Source organism: Gymnogyps californianus, chromosome 24 (genome assembly GCF_018139145.2).
Source record: "Gymnogyps californianus isolate 813 chromosome 24, ASM1813914v2, whole genome shotgun sequence".
In the NCBI taxonomy this organism is placed as follows: Eukaryota; Metazoa; Chordata; class Aves; order Accipitriformes; family Cathartidae; genus Gymnogyps; species Gymnogyps californianus.
In genome coordinates, this window is record NC_059494.1 from 4,650,850 (window position 1) to 4,671,866 (window position 21,017).

At 54.6% G+C, this 21,017-nt stretch overlaps 1 protein-coding gene across 2 annotated transcripts in view; it reads right to left on the bottom strand.

The window, feature by feature from the left end:
- The window catches only part of CSNK1G2 (casein kinase 1 gamma 2), a 46,057-nt gene extending 27,113 nt beyond the window's left edge, over positions 1 to 18,944 (bottom strand). For both annotated transcript variants that reach the window (XM_050910543.1, XM_050910542.1), the window contains exon 1: positions 18,809 to 18,944. The gene's annotated coding sequence lies outside the window, so the exon portion shown is untranslated. The remainder of the gene's footprint in view (positions 1 to 18,808) is intronic.
- Positions 18,945 to 21,017: the final 2,073 nt, after the last annotated feature.

Consider the following 21,017-nt stretch of genomic DNA (forward strand, 5'->3'; position numbering starts at 1 on the left):
AAGAGCCGTACAAGCCACATGCCGGAGAACACCCCCGGACCAGCAGCTGGACAACTTCACCCTGAAGTCTCAACCACTCACACCACAGCTCAGCGCGGGCAAGGAAAATTTCCTGCCTGGCAGCGGGTGGGCAGGCAGGCAAGGATGCGTGTGCATAGCATCAGCTTTACTAAGAGTCAGCTTTCTGGCTACAGTTCAGTAGTAATTATTTTGCACCCAAAAATATCTAATGAGGAAACAGGCCCCTCTTTAACCAACAGGAGTGGGACCGTTTTGATGAATGTTTGCTCCTTGCTTGCATAAGCAGAAATGGAAATCAATGTGCTTTGGACAGTCCAAATTCAGAACAACCCAGATCCTCAACGTTTTTGAACACAAACAAGCTTGCAGAGTCAACAGCTCTTCTAAGGCAACTCCTAAATCTCTCAGTAAAAGCAGCCACAAAGAAAACTTCAACAAGCATCTCTCCACTGCTGCAAGCTGCTATGCAATTTGCTCCCAACTGAATGCAGGATTTCACTCTTTTCGTTGGATCCCCATCCAAAGCAGTTACACCTGGATGGAAAATATTAACTATGCTTTACCAAGGAACCGGAAATACCATGATGGAAATTTCAGCAGCAGCACAGGAACCAAGCAAAAAGCTAAAAATACTTCTCTAGGAAAAATAATAATAGTAAATATACACGTGCTAAAATAAGACCAGATCTGAAAACTAGACTGGAAAAGATCAAACACAGCACAAGTCAGACAAATCCATCCGAGAATCAAGTGCCTAAGAGAGTCTGTTCACCTTTTGGGGCTCATCAGCCACAAATTTAAACTTCCAACTACAGAATTCATAAAATCTACCAGAAAACACACTGAAGCTTTATTAGAGAGACTTGAAGGAAAACAGCTTTTTGATTGACTTGACAGACCCCACAAAAGGGGTCTGTACTATACGCCTTGATTTACCCCTTGTGTGACATGCGATTGTTCCCAACTAAGCCCCAGGGCAGGCACCTCCCAGTTCTCGAGCCACATCCATCTCACGAGCCATTCCCATGGTCCCCATGCCAGATCCACACCACATGGAAACACCGGCAATGCCAAACCACTGTGAGATGTCAGGAATGCAAAACCCCTGGTTGCAGGAGGCAGTCAGGTGGCAAGAGATACCTGCCCGCCTTCCCATTCAGCCCCGCCGTCACACCTCTGGGATGTTACCAGCATCTTCTACCTGCTCTCTACTCCAGTATCCCTTCTCCGAGACCAGCAACAGCCATCCTCGTAGCTGCTGGGCCAGGAGAGGTTCTGGTACACAGCTGGAAGATGGCGAGATGAGCAAATGACCCAGCTACAGCTCCAGCCCGCTGCCCCACTGCTTGTACTAGCGTTGCTTTGGTGTTCCTGCTCACAGATGGAGCAATTTCTGTCTGTGAAACTGCAACGTGCTTTGCTATTACCGTAAGAGGGACGTCATAGGTAACAGATGGGTAACCAGAGCAGTAAACCCGGTTCTGAAGAACAGAAAAGACATGGGCTCGCCTTCTGCCCCTGCGTGAAGTAAATTACCCAAGGCTGTAATTCCACAGAATCTATCACATCTTAACAGTTCAGCACAAAAAACCCAATTAGGATGTTGAAGTGGTTTCGGTTTTACTAACATAGAGTTCGTAGTACTGGAAGAAAGGAAGTTCCTTACAGACAAAGCAGAGTCTGGCTGGGAGACCTTAAAAGGACAGTAGTCAGAGTACAACTCCCAGTTCTTCATCGCTTCCCACAGCCCATATGCTCCAGCGGTTTCCACAGGACACACGCAGGCACCCCAGCCAAGACGCTGACGATGCCTTTCAAGCCCCTGCTCGGCACCGCAAGAGCTGGATTCAATAAGGCATTTCATACACCGAGTCACTTACTTGAACAAGTGGTCTCAGCCGTCAAGCCCCTCCGCATGCGCCGGGTTTTGCGGCTCTGCCAGTGGGTTTTCTATTTAAACCAGACAATACATCCACAACGCAGCAAGTTCCAGTTAGACACCGGATACTAATTAAATCCATGCCGCTGCTACAAGGCAGAGCTGCAAAGGAACCAGCTGCCTTCCGAAAGTCCACAGCAGTTGGCCAGCAAAAACCTGTTTACCAGTCCCATGTCTTCCCCTTCTCGTGCTCTCCCCTCCACGCGTTTACCGAGGTTGATGTAAGAGCAGAACTGCTTCTTTTCCAACCAGTCCCGTCCTGCCCAGTTCTTGCACTGATTTCATTGTCACAAGCATGCTCATCTTGGGAGAGATCCTGCAAAGGTTTTTTTTTTCTACAATCAAGATCCAATATTGCTATTTACTCCACTCATGCTCAGAGCATAAAGCCCAAGACTCAGCTGTACAGCCAACATTGATCCGAAGAAGCTTCAGAGCAGAACAATCCGGCCAGATCTGACTGACACACTGGGAAAGGTCAAGTCCCTAACGCTCACCTACTGCAAAACCTGAGGTTTGCTTTCATGCCTGGTACCTCCTTGCACACAGAGCCTATTTGGTGAGGAGTTATCCAAAGGATTGTCTGTATCCCAAACCACTGAGTCATGTTTGTGCCCTGGGAAACAGAAGCCCAAGAAGAGCTACTGCTCAAACAGCTACTGAGCACAGACTACCGAGCCAGAGCCCAAAGCACCTTCAGGGTGGACAGCCCTAGTCCATATTTCAACCTCTGCCACCAGACACAGATCCTTTTTAACCATTTTTGCTTAGCTGTGGGGAGAAACCACCTTGACAACTCAGCCACCCTTTTACTGCCCTGGCATGCAATACAGAAAGGGAGGCTGAACAAGGACAGATCCAGACGTGCTCCAAGCGACTGCCGGGCCTGCAGCACCGTTGGGATGCAGCCGAAGGGCAACTGACTCGCGAAAGCTGAGCGGTGCCTGCAGATGCAGAATGGGAGCTGCACAAGCATGTCTGTAACCGGCATCGCTGTGCCGTCTCCATCCTTCCCCCAGCACCACAGAAGTTTCGAGAGCAGGTTAAACTTCAGGTACTGATGCTGATTTAGCAGCAAGAGGCAGGCAGCAGCGGTGGGACCCAAGGTACCTGCAAAGCCTTTCTGTGAAAGGGATGATCCTACATTTGTCACAAACACACAAATTCACTGCCACCACAACCCAGATCATCAGCGTGGTTGTGATGGTACCTGTGCTGGGCCATGCTCCAAGAACAAGGCAGGAAAGCACTGCATTCAGATGTCAGGTTCCCGAGTAAGGCAAGTTCCCCTTCCACCTCCTTCCCTCCCATCTCCAGAACTCGCAGCCTGCTTCACAATCACCAGGTGTGGCCAAAAAAAAGGCTTCTAGACAAATAGATAATTTTCACCCAGCAGCTTGGAACAACCACTTCCATTTCGCATCTCACATCTGAGGCTAGAACACCTCCTCCTGTGCCGCCGCAGCCTGAAATAAGGTTAAGACCATCTCTACCAGCACACTACTTCCCCAGCCCTGTCCCTGAATACTCCCATGCCCTCAAAAGCTAACACTTTTCATAAAAACAAGATAAAGTGCTGCTCGCCTTTCTCTTGATAAGGGATCTTAGTGCACATCCGGCAGCATGCACAGGAATGGATGTGAAAGAAGAGTTGCCTTCGGTTTCACAGACAGAACAGAGGAAGGCTCTCTCCCCGCCTCCACTGCAGCCAGAGATGTGCTGCACCTTTGCTTTGCAGCAACAGCCACGGCAGCGGAGAGCTGCCCTGCCTCCTGCCAGGCCACCGGGCAGAGGTTGCAGAACCTGCCCAGCAAAAGGAAAAGGTTTAGGGACAACCTGCCACAAGAGGACTTTGTCAGCAAACCCAGAGGAACAGCACGTACAAAAGCGGGCAGCAGCAGGAGAGGGAACATCAGAGGAGCATGCCAATGGCCCAGGAAAGCAGAGAGGGGAAACACTGCAGCAGCTGCAAGGCCACGACGTGCCCACCCGAGAGCCGGTCCTGAGCCCACCTGCTCGTCGCCTTCTGGAGCCAGCAGCCACAGCGACCTGCAGAGAACGGCACACAGCCGGCACTGTTAACACACCTCACCAGAGCAGGAGAGCAGATGTTTTGGCAAGCAACCATCCATTTCCCACCCCACTGTGATGGGCTTATTTCCCAGCCCGGCATCAGGGCCACTTCGCACTGCTTGCTGTTAATAAACTTCGGGGTTTTCCCTCTCTCCCCCAAATGTGCAGTTGTGCACGAAAGCACACACATGTATTTAAACATCAGTGTGAAGTCAGATGGTTGAAACAGCAAACTCCCGCAGATCTCTGAATCCCAATCTGTGAAATCAGTTCTTCCCACCAAAGCAGGGATCCTGCTCTCCCAGCCCTGGGACAGCCCAACTGTCACCACAAGGCCAGTCCATCAATAAAGCCTCGTCACGCACACGATGCTGTGCATGGCACCATCACTTCTCTCCACTCCACTGAAGGGAGAGCAGGGTCCACAGCCTCCGCTACGGCCCACTGAGAAAGACCTACAGCAAGAACTTCCTCCCGTTTATGCAGCCACAGGCCCCTGAGGACAGAAAACGAGCCAGGACACGACAGCAGCAACCCTCACCACAATGTGAAAACCCCATATGACCGAGAACGGGCTACTGTGCCACCTTCACCCCTTGTCAACAAGCTGCAGAGCAACCCCCAGCCCATGGCAGGCAACCCCAGACCCACACCCATCAATGCAGCCGGTGGACGACACAACAGCTCCCCGCTTGCTGGTGACACAGCTCCTTTATCAATTCCCACGGATGGGGAGGTCAAGAGCAGCTCTCAACCAGGCACCAAGGAAGTGGGCACCCCTGCAGCCCCGAGTCACCCCGGGTTATGGACTGCTCTGTACGACAGCCTGGTGGAGACAAACGGGCTCCCTGGTGAAGCGCAGCGCAGCACAGCTTTCCCATGCTGCCAGCCCCTGCCTCTCATCCACCCTCCTCTTCTGCAGGAGCCACCATGCTGGTGTCGCGGGCATCATTCGAGGGAGATGCTGCCCACGGGATGATCCATGCCTCGTCACGGCAGGACGAGGCTCCAGAGAAAGCCCAGGCAGAGGTGTTTTGGTGTGCATGAGTCAGAGGGTCCGACCAGACGGTAGGGCGAGACCTCCCCCCACGCACCGTGGGAGAGCTCCTCACGGCTCTGCTTACAGAGCACAAACCACAGCTGCGTCCCACGGGCCAGGCAGCAGCAGAAGGGGAGCAGAGGACACGGGAAGACGCAGCCATCCAAGCACTGTCTCAGAGGGAGTGCTGTCAAGTGGTGGGAGACATTCAAGAGCAGAGGAAGAACGCGACCCTTTCGAGGATGTCCTCAGAGATCCCGCAGCCTTGAATCCCATATGTGCTTCCTTCCGGCACTGCAAGGGATCAGCTAGGACGAGGGACTCAACATCTGTTCTCCAAAGGATAAGGGATGTTTCCCAACCCCTTTCCTATAACAAAAGGGATGCGCGTGTCTCCCTTTCCTCCCCCAAGCCCAAGCTGGGTGACAGTCTCAAAACCTTTCATCCACCTGGAGGAGATTTCCTCCCTGCAGAGGAACTTGACTGAACACCAGCGCAGGCGAGCCAGGCGCTCTCCTCCCCAGGGAGCAGGACACCAGAGTGACACACTCAGCACTTTTTCCTCCCCACAGCCTTCGGACAGAATCCCAAATAACCTCAGGAGCAGGAGACTGGGAACAGACTGCTGCCCTCGGACACTCACACCATGGGTCTCCCCACAACACAAATAGCTTGAAACCGGCCAGAGCTGTCTCAGCATCACTGAACAACCCAGAGTATCCCCACTCGCTCCCAACTTCCAGGGAGCGGGAGACCAAAGTTTAGCAGAGCACTAGCTCTCAGCACTTCCATTTTCCTTCCCTGCAGCCCCGAAGCAGCCACAGAACAAGCAAAAGCACTCCCTCCGCTCACCATCTGCATGGCCTCCTCATGCACAAGGCACAGGGAGCAGGGGGTTCCTGGCACCCCACAGGGGCTGTGCCCCTGGAGCTGGCAGGGAAAAGGCTCCCGCGGAGCAGGGCAGACAAGGAGCCTGAGGATAGTCCTCAGCACATTGCACCAGCTTGACAATTTATGTGCCAGGGCACAAACCCGCTCTGACAGCAGGTGATGCTCACTCTTCTCCTGGAAGCCACCATCTCTGGAGGGCAGGACATCCCTGCTGCCCAAACTGGAGTCACACTGCAAGTCCACAGTAGACTTTCTTCTTTTCTCTCAACCACAGCTTTCCAAGCAGCCACGCACGAGAAAACCCCCTCTCTTGTCACCCCCTCTGTCCCACCAGAGTCCAGGCCACCAGGGAGCTCTAGATCATACCAGGTGTGGACACTGCCGTTTCAAAGTTTGTACTTGACACCCCTGACCACATCCGTCATGCCACGTGGGACACCCCAGAAGAGACCCATCCACTACCCTGCACTGGCATCCACACCATACGGCTCCAGGGGCTGGGCACACACCTCCTTCCCTCCCAGCAAGCTGGGCAAGAATCCAAGCAGCAGCATTAGCCATCTTATCTTCCTGATGCCCCTAGTGACAAGCTCCAGGGGCTTTCCAGACAGCTGATGCAAACGATAAATGCCCCTTGGCTCTTACACTACTCCTTGAAGCAGCTGGCTCCAAGTACTTCACCAAGGAAGCGTCATTGCAGAGGAGGGAACTGAGGCACATAACTGCCTAACATCGCACAGAAAGCAGTGGCAGAAGAGGGAGAAAAGCTCAGTCCCCGGAGGCTGCTGTGCCCTCTAAGGTCACCCGCGCAGAAGGTGGCCCTGACCAAGGGTACCTTCTCCAGGCCAGCGCAGTAACCCAGCCTCATGCAGCTCTGCCCGCTCGGTGCTAGGAGCAGGTCAGAGGCCTGGCCGCAGCGATTGCCAGATTGGTTTCAGATTTGTCTCCTGGTTCACATTTCCAGGAGGCAGGTGGAGCAGACACCTGCAGCCAGTGCCTCCCTCCTCCTCCTCCTCGCCAGTGCCACCCTGGGCAGCCACCACCTCTTAAGAGTCATTGACCTTCTGTCAGGGGATACAGAGAGACACTGGCGGGTGTTTATCTCCTGCTTCCTCCCTGGCTCTGCCACGCCAGGGCTCTCACCAGGTAGCAGTGAGGGAAAGGAGGGGCTCCCAGCCCTGACAACTGGGGAGGGAAGGTGAGCTGTGCTGTACTGCCCAGAAAACTCGGTGCAGAGCCAGGGCGGCACTGCGAATGCTCACAGGGGATCTGGAAGCTCAGCAGCGCAGCCTAAGCCAGGAGGAGAAGATGCTGGCCATCAGCCAGGCAGCTTGGGGCAGCCCCGCTGCCCCCATGAGGGACAGGGCCGGGAACTCTGTGCTGCAAAGCAACCAGCTCCTGCCAGGAGAGTGCAAAGCCCATCTGGGTGGCTTTGAAAAACGAGACAGTTTTTCCCAGTCACCTTCATCAACACTTCTTATGGGCAATTGCTGTAATACAGATTTGCCCGGTACCTCAAATAACAGGGCTTCTTCCCAAGCCTGCTTGGAGACCAGGGCTGGGGAGGAAGCGGCAGAGATGAAAGCCATGCAGCACTGGAGGAATGAAAACCACAGCCTGTTTCATCTCCCACCTCCAAGACTGGGGATAGTTACTCATCCCACAGGGAATGGGGGCAAATTGAGCACTCTGAGGCCTTCAGCTAGATTGGGTTTCCAGAAGGGGTTACTAACGAGCCACTCACATGCCAGCCACAGTTTAAAGGGGGGAACAGACCCACAAGGACTCTTAACTCAGCAGACTTGAAGCGTACATCCAGCCCAGCTGCCAAAGGCTTGTGCACCGCAACGGCGAGATGCGTGTGACAGCAGGGTTCCCCCGCTCCTCAGCCCATCTGGGGACTGTCACTCTGCACAGATCTGCTTGGCCTCCTGTCGTGTATCGCTACCAAACCCTTTTCTGTCAGCAGGATCTAGGTTGGCATAAGCACTTTTAATAGTAGGATAATTTTTTTTTTTTCCCCCTTAACCCATATCCTCTGACAGAACCAGGTTAGGAAGCAGCTGCACTGGCAGATCTGGGGTAGCCTTTCGCAAGACAAGGCAGGGGAAAAAGGGGTGCCTGGATCCAGTTACCTCTTCAATCACCAAACTACAGCTAATCGCAACTTCCCCAGCTCCCCTAGGGTCACATGGAAGCGGGGAACAATGTCAGCTCTGCTCTGTCCCAGCCCAGTCACTTCGCTCCAGAGCAGGCCCTTCGCCCTGGAGAGCCCCGGAGCAGGGTGGGCAGAGGGGGGTGTCATTCCCACTGGTGACAAGGGCTGTTCCCATTTCTGGGTTGCAGAGCGGCAGCTCTGCCAAGCCAAGCTGTCCCACATTCAAGCAAACACCATTTCCCCCTCTGCTTTCTTCCCCAGGCTGCTCAAAGCCCCACACGTTTCCTCTCAAATGACTGCCAAACTTTAAGAACTGGGGGGGAAAGAACAGGGAGAGGGAAGGGAAAGCTTCCAGGGGGGGTTCACAAGGAAACCTCTCCCCAAAGAGCTGTCAAACTCCTCGTGCTGAGATGCCAGAATCACTTCCCCACTGCAAAGTCACACGGGAGCTGGCTTGCTGCCGCCATAGCTTATGTACATTGCTCCCAGCTCTCCACCCCAACAGGGACAGCAACCCAACAGGGACAGCCTTCATGGACCACAAGCAGGACCCACAGCCCAGACCGTGGGGAGGAAAGAGTAGCACGGTGCAATTAATCTTTCCTGCAGAGTTACTGGGGCAGAGGGATGCTCTGTGGCATGACAATATCCATCAGCTTACACACAAGCGTCAGCAGCATCTTCAGAGAAGCAACGAGCAACCCATGAGGCATTTATCTTCCCACCCCCTCCATTACTAGACCAAGAAGCTCAATCCATTACACATTTTTCCTTGCAACCTCTCAAAGGTACAGAAGCGACCTGCTTATTTTACAGATGGGGAAGCGAAGTTTCCGTGATGTCAGAGGAGAAAAGGAGGGGTAGAGAAGGGCAATTCCCAACTAACTGGAGACTAACCGGGACAAATTCCTAAGACCTAGACAAATACCCCAGTCTGCTGGCTTGCAGGGAGGGATGAGCTTCAGAACAGAGGGGCCAGAGACCTACGTCCCATTCCTGGTCACGCCACAAACTGTTCAGGATCTTTTCACTCCTCCATTCCTCACGTAGAGGATCAGACTCACAACCCTTTATTAAGAACTGTGACAGCTTTGTGGATTAAGGACTCAGCCTGGCTTGCCACCAACCTCCACATCAGAAAGGCACGTTCCAAAGGTTGTTTCTCATCTTCCCTCGTTCCCCACCTGTGTGTATTTTGCACAGGATCAGAAGGCCAGGACTGAAACGGGACCACCACAGGAGTGGCTACAGCCAAAAAGGTGGCTACAGAGTTGCTGTGGACTGGGAAAGGAAACTTTTCAAAGTGTTAGTCCAAAAGACTACTCTCTCAAACAGGTAGATCTAAAGCTGGTTCCTCCCTTTACCTTATCTGCTCAAGACCTGCTTCTCTGGGCCCTACAGAAAGGGCTTAATTTATAAAGTCAGAGGGATCACCCACATGAAGGAACACGCAGGATACACCCCCCCAGGACGACTCATTTCATCTTGCTGCTATTAATACCTGGAACATTATTTGCACGAACCGACTGTCCCTTCTCCCTCATTTCTGGGCTCTCACTTCTCTGATTTGTCCCAGAAACCCCAGCCAACACACATTCATCCTTCTCTAGCACACACTTCCATCCAAAACCCAAACCTTTTCTTTTTTTGAGTTAATTACTCATGTTTGTAGTTCCCGTCACCTCTTCCAGTCCCTGCAGACAGAACACAGCTCCCCTGGCTCCCTCATTCATTATGCAGTCAATTTGTGGGCCTAAACCCATCAACACTCATTATGGAAGTGGACCAAGACTTCCCACAGCTGCACAGTGCTGTTGGGTGCCCACCCACAACCAACCTCATGGGTGCGTGCTCAGAGGGGCTGCCAGCCACGCTTTGGAACATGAGCCCCTCTACGGCCTTTCAAACTGGGAACGCAACCACAGAGGGGCTCTGGGCTGCGGTGCGGACACTGCCAGAACCCCTGGGTTGAACGGACACAGCTCAGTTATCACCACTGAGTTATCACCACCATCACAGATGGTACCAGGAGCCTGCAGAATACGCAAATGAGGGGGGGGAAGTCAGTTTGCCATCTTGTTACACAGCCCCCGATCCCCTCCGAACTCCAGCACCACGCCACCCTCTGAGATGGATGGGGCTCCGACTCGCTCTGACAAAAGCCTTTGCTTCTCCAGCACCAAACCTGTTACTAAAAGCCAGAGCCGTGCTCCGGCTGGACTTCGCTGTCCTTAGCATGGCTTCAGGCTGGGGCTGAGGGCTGCCTGCAAGCCCTTTGCTACACTGGAAGGAGGAAGTTCTCAACCTTTCAGAGCTGGGCTGAGCTCTGCACACAGGAGCCCAGGCAAAGCCTTCCCCTTGGGCTGGCTTGCAAACAGCCACGTGCCTTTGATTTTGCTTCAAGAGAAAACATGTTCTTTCTGTATCTAAGCGTAAAATAGTCAAGCATGGCCAAAAGCATCCAATCAAGAGCACAGAGCACGAGAAGTTGGGGCAGAGGGTTACCATGTAGCTAAGGTAGGCTAGACTTCACATCCAGACCCAGAATTACGAACCTGCCCTGCCTGCAGAGAGGGGCTGCCTGACCTGCCTAAGGCCACCTAAGGAGCTGGGAACAGAGGACCAGGCTCCTCTCCATCACCATGTCCTCACGCACCACAGCCAGCCCATACAGCCTGCAGAGATGCCAGCACAACCTGACCTGAATTTTGACGTACACCACCACCATCCCAGCACCGGGCTCCACACAGCCGCTCTCTGCCCAGAAACGTGGGACAAGCTCAACACTGACCAGCAGTGGCAAACACCCTCACAGGCTTACCAGAGGCCGTGCGATGGTGTTTGTGGCACACTGCAAGAAGGATCACACAGAAAGGTGAGAGAGGACAGGAGAAGCCACAAGCACCTCATCGAGCAGGTCCAGGGAATGGGAAATCCTGCCATTAGCAGGATCCACTGCAGAGGATTTCACAGCTAATGCACTCTCGCCACCAAAGACCGCAGAGAAAGGCAAAGCAGCAGAGCATTTCTTTTCCGATAAGCTGCTTTTATCGGGAAGTTTACGCACGCTTCAGCCCGGCTGCCCACACCAGCCCCAGCTGGAAAGCAGCTCCAAACCTGTGCCTTTAAATCCCCCTTGGCAGCGGGCGCGCAGGACTGGGGCCGTGCGAGCAGACACACCCTGCGCTGCCGCCTGCTCCAGCCGCCGGAGCACACAAACATTTCCTCCCAGCCGCTCCTGCGCTGCGGCTCAGCCAGAGCAGCCTCAGTACCTGCCAGAGCCGCACCAGAAGGGGAACACAGGCTGTTTTACACAGACCTGTAAATACGGAGACTTAAACTCATTTCCTGAAATCCCCCCTGCTTCCCCCCAGCAGTGGACGTTCTTCCCTCAAACTTCTTCCTTAAGGCAAGTATTTAGAGTCTAACAGGCATTCCTCATCACAGGCACAAGTTAAATATTGGCCCTAAAATAACAGCAAGTGCCTTTAAATGATTCTGGCTGGAGAAGCACCGCTCTGGACTTTGATTTCTGGCTCTGAACAAAAATAGGAGCAAAGCACCAAGCGTTACACTCTTCTCCCAGAAGAAGTCAGATTTCAGGCTCTGCACATCCCCTGCCAGGACCACAACCAGCAGCGGGACCTGTCCCCTGCTCGTGTATTATCACACCTCGAGTGTCTGCTGTCACCGAGCCAAGCCCGCTGCAGTGCATCCTCTGTGCTGTGCACAGGATTGAGTCTTGTTTCCAGGTCTGTGCTTATATACTCAGACATTAGAGAAGACCTGCTGGGAATCGTGGGTGCCATCCAGACTGCAGCGAGGGCATTTGCACACGTTGTCCTCCCCCCCTCTGGGTGCACCACCTCCATTCTCAAAGGTGCCCACCTTTCCATCCAGCCATGCCCGGCAAACTGATCTCTCCAGTGCAGAAGATGCTCTAGGCTGTTCCTGCTATGCAGGCAGCCCAGCTCCCTAACGGACGTGCTAGCTCTTGCAAGAAAATATCTCAGCAAGGTAGGAGCCCAAGAAGTCAGAGATGTCAGCACAATAAACGGGAGAGGGAAGGGTGAGGAGAAAAAAAAAATAAATATGCAGTGAGGTCAGTACACCTGAAGCATGGCTGCACCCAGGCTCTGGGACACTGTGGACATTTTCCACACAGAACAGGGGAGCAGAGCTCCCGTCGTGACTCTGCAGCCAGCCCCGAGCGGCCGGAGCCCCTGCAGAGCCGGCCTCACCTCACCCCAAAGCAGCCCTGCAACGCCCCGTCGCTGCCGAGCCAAGCCCATCGGCAGACGGGGCTGCTACATCACCATGCTGCTCACACACCTCCTGCTGAAGGCAGGCCTGCGTCTGCGCCTCACAGCCGAGGCAAAGGAGCCCCTGCCAAAAATCACCTGAAACCAGAGTTTGCTCCAATGCAAGGGGTCTGCCCACTGTTTCTCTGCGGCAAAATGCCACAACAGATTTACCCAGAGAGCTTTAGCTAGGGATAGGTTACTGCAACACAGCACAGGTGTGCCTGAACAGCATACCGCACAATAACTCACATTCACAGTGTTTATTCTCTATCCAGCTAAATTCAGCATGGTGTGTTAACTGAGCTTCCCTTTCACTCTCCTGAACTTGGTGCCTGCGGACCTGGTAAGCCTGAGGAGAGCCTTGCTCGGCTCCCCCTGCTCCAAGCAGCAGGCCTGGGAGGGAGAAGAGGGGCCTGAGCAGTGGAGAGCTGCTCCCTGGCAACATCCCCTGCTATTGCTTGAGATGGAGAGCCGTGACAGTCTGCTGCGCTGGAATTCTTCTCTTACTCCCTTCCCTGCACCGAAACACCTACTCCTTCAGGCTGGAGAATCTGACAATCTCTTCTCGGGATCCCCTCATCGGGCAGACACCCCTATGAAAATATCATGGGTTTAAAAACAGCTACAAGTTACCCTGGAGGAAATGTTAAAGCTCCATCCCTCCAAGCACTTCCTGTTCCTTCCCCAGCCGCGGAAGCCCACTGAGCCACAAGCTCCAGCAAGCAAGTTTGTGCAGGAATTCCCAAGGCTCAAGGCAGAGACTAGTCTGTACCTGTCAGCACCAACACCTCCGGTGCCTCGTCCCGTGGCACGCTGACCCCACACCCACCAGAGGCAACTGCTGCTCCTCAGCTACCGGCTGCGAGCAGTCCCTTCCAACATACAGACCATACCTCTGCTTCCAGAGGTCGTGTGCTTAATATTTTCTGTACTTGGGAACACAAAAGCCAGGCTTCAACTCAAACCTGCATCGCCTTCGGGATAAGAGGAATCGGCATAGTTGGAGGCGGGGGGATTCCAGGAGAGCCTTAGCCTGCCCCTCGCCCACACGTACAGCACAGAAGGTGCTGGAAAGCACCATCCTCTCCCTGCATCAAGCTGGGAAAACCAGGCAGACAGTATAAACTTCATCACTGCCAACAGTCCACGCTAAAAAAAAGGGAAAAGAAAAAGGGTTTCTTGCTTTGTTGTTTATACCTCAGTGTTATCTCAAAAGCAAAAAGCAGCGAGATTTTCTACCTGAAAACATCGGTCAACAACAGGAGTCTGTAAGAATGGAGCTTCCGAGTAGTACAAAACCATTACACCTCCGCTCTGGTTTTAAATCGGATTACCACTGACCTTTCAGAGCCCATCGTTCAGCCCCCAGCACCCAGGCAAGAGCCACTGTTAGCAAGACTTTCCAGCCTCCAGATCAGGAAGGGGAATGAATCCCCAGGGACGTGGCCATGCTCCCAGGGTACCCACGAACCCCTGCCAGCACCGCCCCTCCTGCGCAGGTCTGCTCAGCTGCAGACCAGCGGGGCTGCAGAGCTCTTCCAAAGGAAAACTTCACAAAATCCAAGTTCAAGACCAACCTTAACCCCTGTTTATTAACTTAAGAACTTCCCTCTCAGGCTGACAAAGCCTGCACATCACCTGCCAACCGTCTAATTCACTATTTGGAAAGCAAAAGCCAGGCCTCCCTCATTAAAAAACATTACATAACATTAAATAACAAAGAGCTACAGGACATTCTTTGGTTGGTGGACATGTAAAAATGAATGATTAAAAAAATTAACACTTCTTTCCTCCAGACTCTCAGTGTCTCAAACACCCTGAGAGCCCAACGAGCACCTTATTTCTGAGACTTGGCCGCAACAGTGTCTTGGCTCATCCCAACTACTGCTCTCGCGTTCAACTTACTGCCACCTCTGCCCCACAGACACTAAACAAAATGCAGCACTTCCCAGCTCATTTCAAAGCACCGTCCCCACCAGACAGCGGTGGGGCTGCATTCTGCTGCCTAACGTCTGACACTGGAGAGGAAGCCGAGATCTCAGCCTGCGGTGCAGGGAACCCTTCCCAGGCCTGAGGCTCAGCTCCTCCGGACCTCGCAGGACAGCACTCCTGGCTTCCCTCACATCACCATCTTAGTGCAAGTCTTTTTAGCAGACGAGATCATGAGAGCACTTGGTTTTACTGTCACAGGTGAACTAGCCTCAAGACGTTGAGACCTTAGTTCCTGCAAGTGAGAATGTTTATGCTGCAACATTTTAAGCAACACAGGTCTGACTGCAGTAGGAGAAGGCAGATGTCAGCAGGGTATTGCTTGGAAAATGAGACTGCCACCAACCTTCCAGCAGAAGAATACAGACTTCATGGGCACTGGGAAACATTCCTGGACACATGGTAAACTTCTGTCCATCATCTTTTTGGAACCAAAGAAGCCAATTTAAAGTTTCAAGAACTAACTGAATTCCTCTACTCCAGGAGCAAACTCTCCTTACTGTGAGCTGTGAAAGAAATCATCTTGCTCCATGTAGCATTTTAAAATGCCCTGAAAAGTCTTACCTACAAGTTTCAGCTTACCTGAAGAACCATTTCCTAAACTACACCGCGTAGGATCACCTCAGCGCTTATCGAGTGTGCCAATCTGCTGCAACATTACCATCGCAGCAAGCGGAAGACAGACAGACTTTTTGTGGTTTTACACACACTGCACTTGCACCCAGCACACGCTGTACCACCTTTCCCTCCCTATCACAGCAGGGCTGGTGGAAACCGTGAGCAGTGGGGATCACAGCTCTGAGCACCCTGAGTCGAGACGAGCCTTGAAAGAGCAGACCCGTGTTTCACCGTGGCTGCCAGAGAGCCACCGGCAGCTGATAGTGTAGTAAAGACAGGGCAGGAGGTATCCTGGAACATCTCAGCTCAATGCATGCTCTGCAATAACCTTTTTTTTAAGCCAGTTATTAGGAATAGTGCATCAACATAACATGCAAGAGGGGGGTGGCTGTCCAACAGGAAGGGCTGCAGGGCTGCAGCCTGTGCAGGGATTTAGGAGAATTCCCCAGGAGATGGAGGGCAGCTAGCGTGAATCTGGGAGCCAGACGGAGAGCCCGAATACTCTGCGTTCAGCTGCCCCAGCAGAAAGTCACCTTTACACTTTCCTCACAACTGAGTCCTGCTTCTTCTCTACTGCGCTGGACCTACCGGAGAAACGGACTGCCAGCAGGAAGCATAAACATCCATTCTAATAAAAACCCAAAAGTATTTATAAGCACACAGCTTTTCTAATGGGAAGATAACTTGTTCTCCGGCAGAATCCCAAAGTTGCTGAGAGACCTGCTCCCCCTCCTTCCCCTCCCAGTTCACAGGGTACAGCAGGACTGAAGCAGTCCCTAAGCCGTGCCACGGCTGGGCCTGAGGAAGGAGGCTTAGTTTCACAGCTTCTCACTGCGCCCAAGACAAGCCAAGTCTGCCTAGTCAAAGCCCAATTACAGGGCTGTGGGCAGAGCTGTTCCCACAAGCTCTGAGCAAAGAGCCATTGTAAGCACACGAAGGAAGCTCCTGCGTTGGCACCCAAGTCTCTCCCCTCTCAGCAGCACTACGAGGGAAGAGGGTTTGACTCCTGACGCAGCTGGAAGTCACAGGAGTAGCGCAAGGCAAACCAGGCCACTGCACGCTGGAACCAAATCCCACGTTAACCAGCCCTGCCGAGTGAAAGGAAGAGCGACTCTTCCACAGCTCTGAGGTCTGCACCTCTCCTGCACACCCCCAGGAAGGAGCCAAAGCACAGCAGGGCTTGCCGCTCACTCGAGGCTTCCTCACCACCTCAGATAAGCCTTTAGTGCCTGTAGTGCTGCAGTTCCTCTATCTGAAAAGCAGAGATAAACAGCTTCCGACCCAGACTGCCTCATGCGAGGACTGGTCCTTCTAGCAGGCTGTAATGCCCCCAGACTGGAGGCTAGGCACATACCTGGATGGACCAGCCAAAGCAAAGGATTGCTGTTCCAGCACAGCTCATCAGAGCTCCTCCTAGCTAGGAAAACCACAGGGGGGGGCACGGGGAGAAAGCTACAGAGCACAATCAGGCCTGAGTCCAGTCAAGATGTTTATTGGCAGTTGCTCTCGGACATCGTCTCTTCCAGCCCAGTGGGGCTGGAGGGAAAAATACTGATTGCCCATGAGCACAACCCTCATGTCATTCTCATTGATCCGCTGAGTCACTCCCGTATTAACAGTTTTGACAACACTCAGGCTGCACAGGAGCTCGGAAACAGAATACAAAACAAGAGGCGATGCGAAGCCTCTCTACGTACTGACACCAGTGGAGAGAAGCACTCACAGGGCAGAATCCAGAAACCTGCTGAACTGCAAGTGCCAACTTCCTCCTCTCCACTCGCTCTTCTGAAGAGTGCTGCAACAAGAAAACCAAACACAAACCACGCTGCAAGGGCAGCAACACAGAGCTCCATTCAGTGCGCCCAGAGAAACTGCCGGACAGAAAAACAGTCTCCCCTGCAAACCACCACCAACTGCACCCCAGTCGTTTTGATGCAAGTGCAAACCAGCTGTTTTCGCAAAGAAACTACAGAACTTATTTATAAGGCCTTACAGATTTGTAAGCTAACGAGGAGGAGATCAAATCCAGAGGCAGACTGACACAGGAGGGCAGTCGTCTTTACAAGCTAACGAGACAATCCCCCCCGGGGCAAACTGGGGGCTCCCCAAGCGTGCATACCATCACAGAACTGAGAGAAGCTGCCACCAGCCAGGCAGCAGATTGGGGTTAGACCATCCTCGTCTGCACCACAAGACTACAACCCACCCAGAGGCCCAAAAGGTGCTAAGCAGCGATAAAATCATCACCAAACAACGTTCCTGTCTGTAATGCACCGAATTAAAACAAAACCAACAAATCTTTGGCAAGTCCCTCACAGCAGTCAAGCCTACCCCGCCACAGAGAAGGCCTCTCCACAGGATCCCCATGGAGGCCTCCTGCCCTAATTTACAGCAATTCTTTTTCAGACGCACTGGCAAACACCAAACGTTTTCTCCAATCTGTTATATAAGGCCCAATTTTTAAACCTCTGTGCTGGCAGTGGGGAGATGGGGGCACACTGCGTGTGGCAGGCTGACAGGACAGTCCAGCTGGCAGATGAACTTACACACTCCTCAGAATTCATTTCCAGATATCCAACCACTTGTTGTACAAAAGGAAAACAAACGGATTAGTTAATGAGGCAACTTCCAAACACACTGCTGCAAGCCACTCGCATGCCTGCAGTGATTCTACACATGGTTTAACCCGGGTCCCAGTTACCTCTAGCTTGTTTAGAACGGACTGATTTCATGGCAACTTGAAAGAGGTTTAACAAACTTCGTTTTTTAACTTCAGATACACACCTAACACGGCAGGCCCCCATGCTGCCCAGACCACAAGCCATTCCTCAAAAGAAAAGACATGTTCCCAAACATCCCCACAACTTCACGTCATCTGCTCCCCTAGGTCCAAGAGCCTCACTCAATTCCCCTCTGCCAGCCACCAAACAGGAGCCACAGGCCTCAGGCAGCCCAGCTCCGCAGGAGAGCTGCTTCTCATCCGCAAACCTCTCTTCTTGGCTGCCTTAGGAACAGCTAAAGTCAGCTCCTCTCTGGTGGGGGCAGAAGGGGGAGGGTATTTTTCCCGTTTCTCACATTCATCCTCACCCACTTTGCTAAAGAAAAGAAAGCTATTTTAAATACCAGATTCAGCACAGTCCCTCTCCCCAAATAAACACTTCCCAACCCCTCTGGAGAGAGGGAAACCACACACAAAGGAGCCAACATCCTGCGAGGCTCCGGCTCCACCGGGCAGGCCAGGGCAGGGTGCAGGCCAGGGGGACACAAGCGGGGAAGGCACGACCCCATCCCTGCCACCGACCCGGCCTCAAAGGGGCCTTGGGAGGGGTCGCGATCTCGGGTGGACCTGGACCCCTTCCCCAGGGCCTCAAAACAGGCATCGCCAGGAGGAAACGGAGCGAGGTGGCCCTGGGCCCTCAGCCCAACCCGACCCCAACCTGAGCCCTGCAGCCCCTTCAGACCCCCAGGCCCCACCCGACCCCCCCTCAGCCCCACCAGCCCCCCGGCCCCCTCAGCCCCCCCAGGCCAAGCCTGGGCCTCCCCCCGGCACCTACCTTGCCCCGTGTCCCCCACGGCCCCTTCTACCCTCCGGGCCCTGCCCGGCCCCCACAGCCTCCCCAGCGCCCCGGGCCCGGCCCCCCGCCGCCCCCGCCTGAGGCGCCGCCCGGCCCGGCCCCGGCCCCCCCCCCCTCCCCGGCACTGCCCGGTCCCGGCCGGGGCGAACCGCAGCAACAGGGCACCCCGGCGCGGCCCCGGCGCCCCGCGGCGGCGGTTACCTCCGCGAGCCCTCAGCGGCGGGCCGCGCTGCCGCTGCCCCGCGGCCGCCTCCCCATGGCGGCGCCCCCGGCCCGGCTCTCCTCACGCCGCCTCTCGCCTCCCCTCAGCACTCCGCGGGCAGCGGCCAGCCAGCGACAACGCTACGCCGCCAGCGTAAGCTCCGCTCGCACCCATGCGCCCCCCGCCACGCCGCCGGCGCAAGCGCCCTTCCTGAATACCAACTCCGAAGCGGAGAGGCCCGGCGGAGCTCGGCGCAAGCGCAGCCGACGGGAGGGTGGTGGCGCAACGGCGTTGGCGTAAAGCGCGTTCGAGAATAGCAGACTTGAGGCGAGCGACGGGAGGGCGGCTTTGCGGCAGCGCCGGGCACTTTACGGCAGCGCCGCGCTTGGCAGCTACCGGCGGGGCCTCCTTTTAACTCCCTGCTGCCCGGCGGGCGGGACCGCGGCGCGGCCGGGCCCGGGGGGCTTGGTACGAGGCCCAGCTCCGCTGTAGGGACGGCCCCCGCCTTGCCTGCAGCCCCCTGTACGGCGCAGGCGCCGGTATAGGCCACAACTCCGCCATAGGAGCCAGGCCCCGCTATAGGGTACCCTAAAGGGGTACAGCCCCCTATAGGGGACGGGTCCCACTGCAGGATGTGGCCCCCGGTATGGGTTACAGCACCAGTGTAGCGACCAGGATCCCGTATAGGGCACCGTCCTCAGGGTGGGATACAGCCCCACCACAGGGCACAGGCCCCAGTATAGGGCACGGCCCCACTATAGGGGACAGGCCCCGGTATGGGGTATAGCGACCCAGTTATAGGGGACAGGCCCTAATATGTGGCTGAGCCCCCGACTAGAGTACAGCACCAGCATGGGGTACAGCCCCACACGACATACAGCCCCGCTATAGGGCCCAACCAGTGCTAGGGCCTGGCGGGGCACTCTCTGGGGAGAGGAGCTGGGTCTGGGGGTCCCGCAGAGGGGGTGCAGCCGTGGCACCGGGGGGCAAAGCCCCGCAGCCTCCTCCACCCCACCCCGTCCCATGGGAGCAGAGGGAAGCTGGGGGCCGGGATTTTACAGACATTGAAGCCTTTTTGGGGACCCCAGCCCCGAGCAAAGCCGCTGGCGCCGAGCGGGAGACGGAGCCGCCACCATTCCCGCTGCCTCGCAGGGGAGGTCAACGGGACGGAGCTCCAGGCTGGTGGGACCCGCTGGGACAGGAGCCGGGCGGGCACACAGCCCCCGGTGCCACCTCCAAAAGCCTTTCGCTTTCTTCAGTCTTGGAGTTATTCTGATCATTCAGCCATAAAAATTCTCTCCCTGCGCTCTCTCGGCAAAGGAGGGCGCAGCCGGAAGAATCGTTTCTTTCTCTCGGTGGCACAAGAGCCGTCCCCGTTTGAGCCTTTCAGGGTAACGGAGGGAGGAGGCACCCCTGTACGATCCCGCTGCTCTCATCTTCTTCACGGCGTGGGACAGAGTCACCCCAAAAAATATTTCCAGGCAATGGACAAATGAGTTTGTGTGGTTTTGGGGGAGAATCAGGTCTTCAGCCACCACCATCACCCCAAATACCCATTTCAGCATTTCCAGCCGCTTGAATTGATTCTCTCCCAGTTCCAGGGAAACGCTCTCCCCCCCAGCATTTGTCTGAAGTACTTTTTCCCTCATAGCTGTTGCTTCTAGAAGAAAACACTATGATTTTAGAGAATTAGGAAAATAAAATGAGCTACTCTGCATGTAAAGCCCAGATTTTGCCATCCCGTCCCCGTGCTGCGACACGGTGCTCCTCCTCCTCCTCCCGCTCCTGGCTCAGGAGGGCGGTGAGGGGCCATGACCCACGTCCCGCCGCTGGAGAGAATAAAATTGCCCCCGAAGTACCCGACGGCAGAGCCATCCTTCCCTTTTCTTTTTGCACCATCCCACCCCCCGACGCCGCAGAAAGAGGCGATTTCAAGCACTTCGAGAACACGCAAGTTGTTCAGACATTTGGCTTGAGAATTTAACCCATCCTCTGGAGCAGGAGGGGGAAAGCAAAGAGTTTTGATTTTATTTCAAGTCGAATCTCCAGCGGTGAACACGCGGTGTGCCAGGCGTGGTCTGCAGAGACCTGTACAGCTCATGCTACGGAACCGGCTCAGCACCGGCAAGTTAGTGAGAAAAGCCAGGGAATTTCTGTCGGGAAAGCATCCAGCTATGAACCCTGCCCTCCTCCCGTGGGCACGAGTTA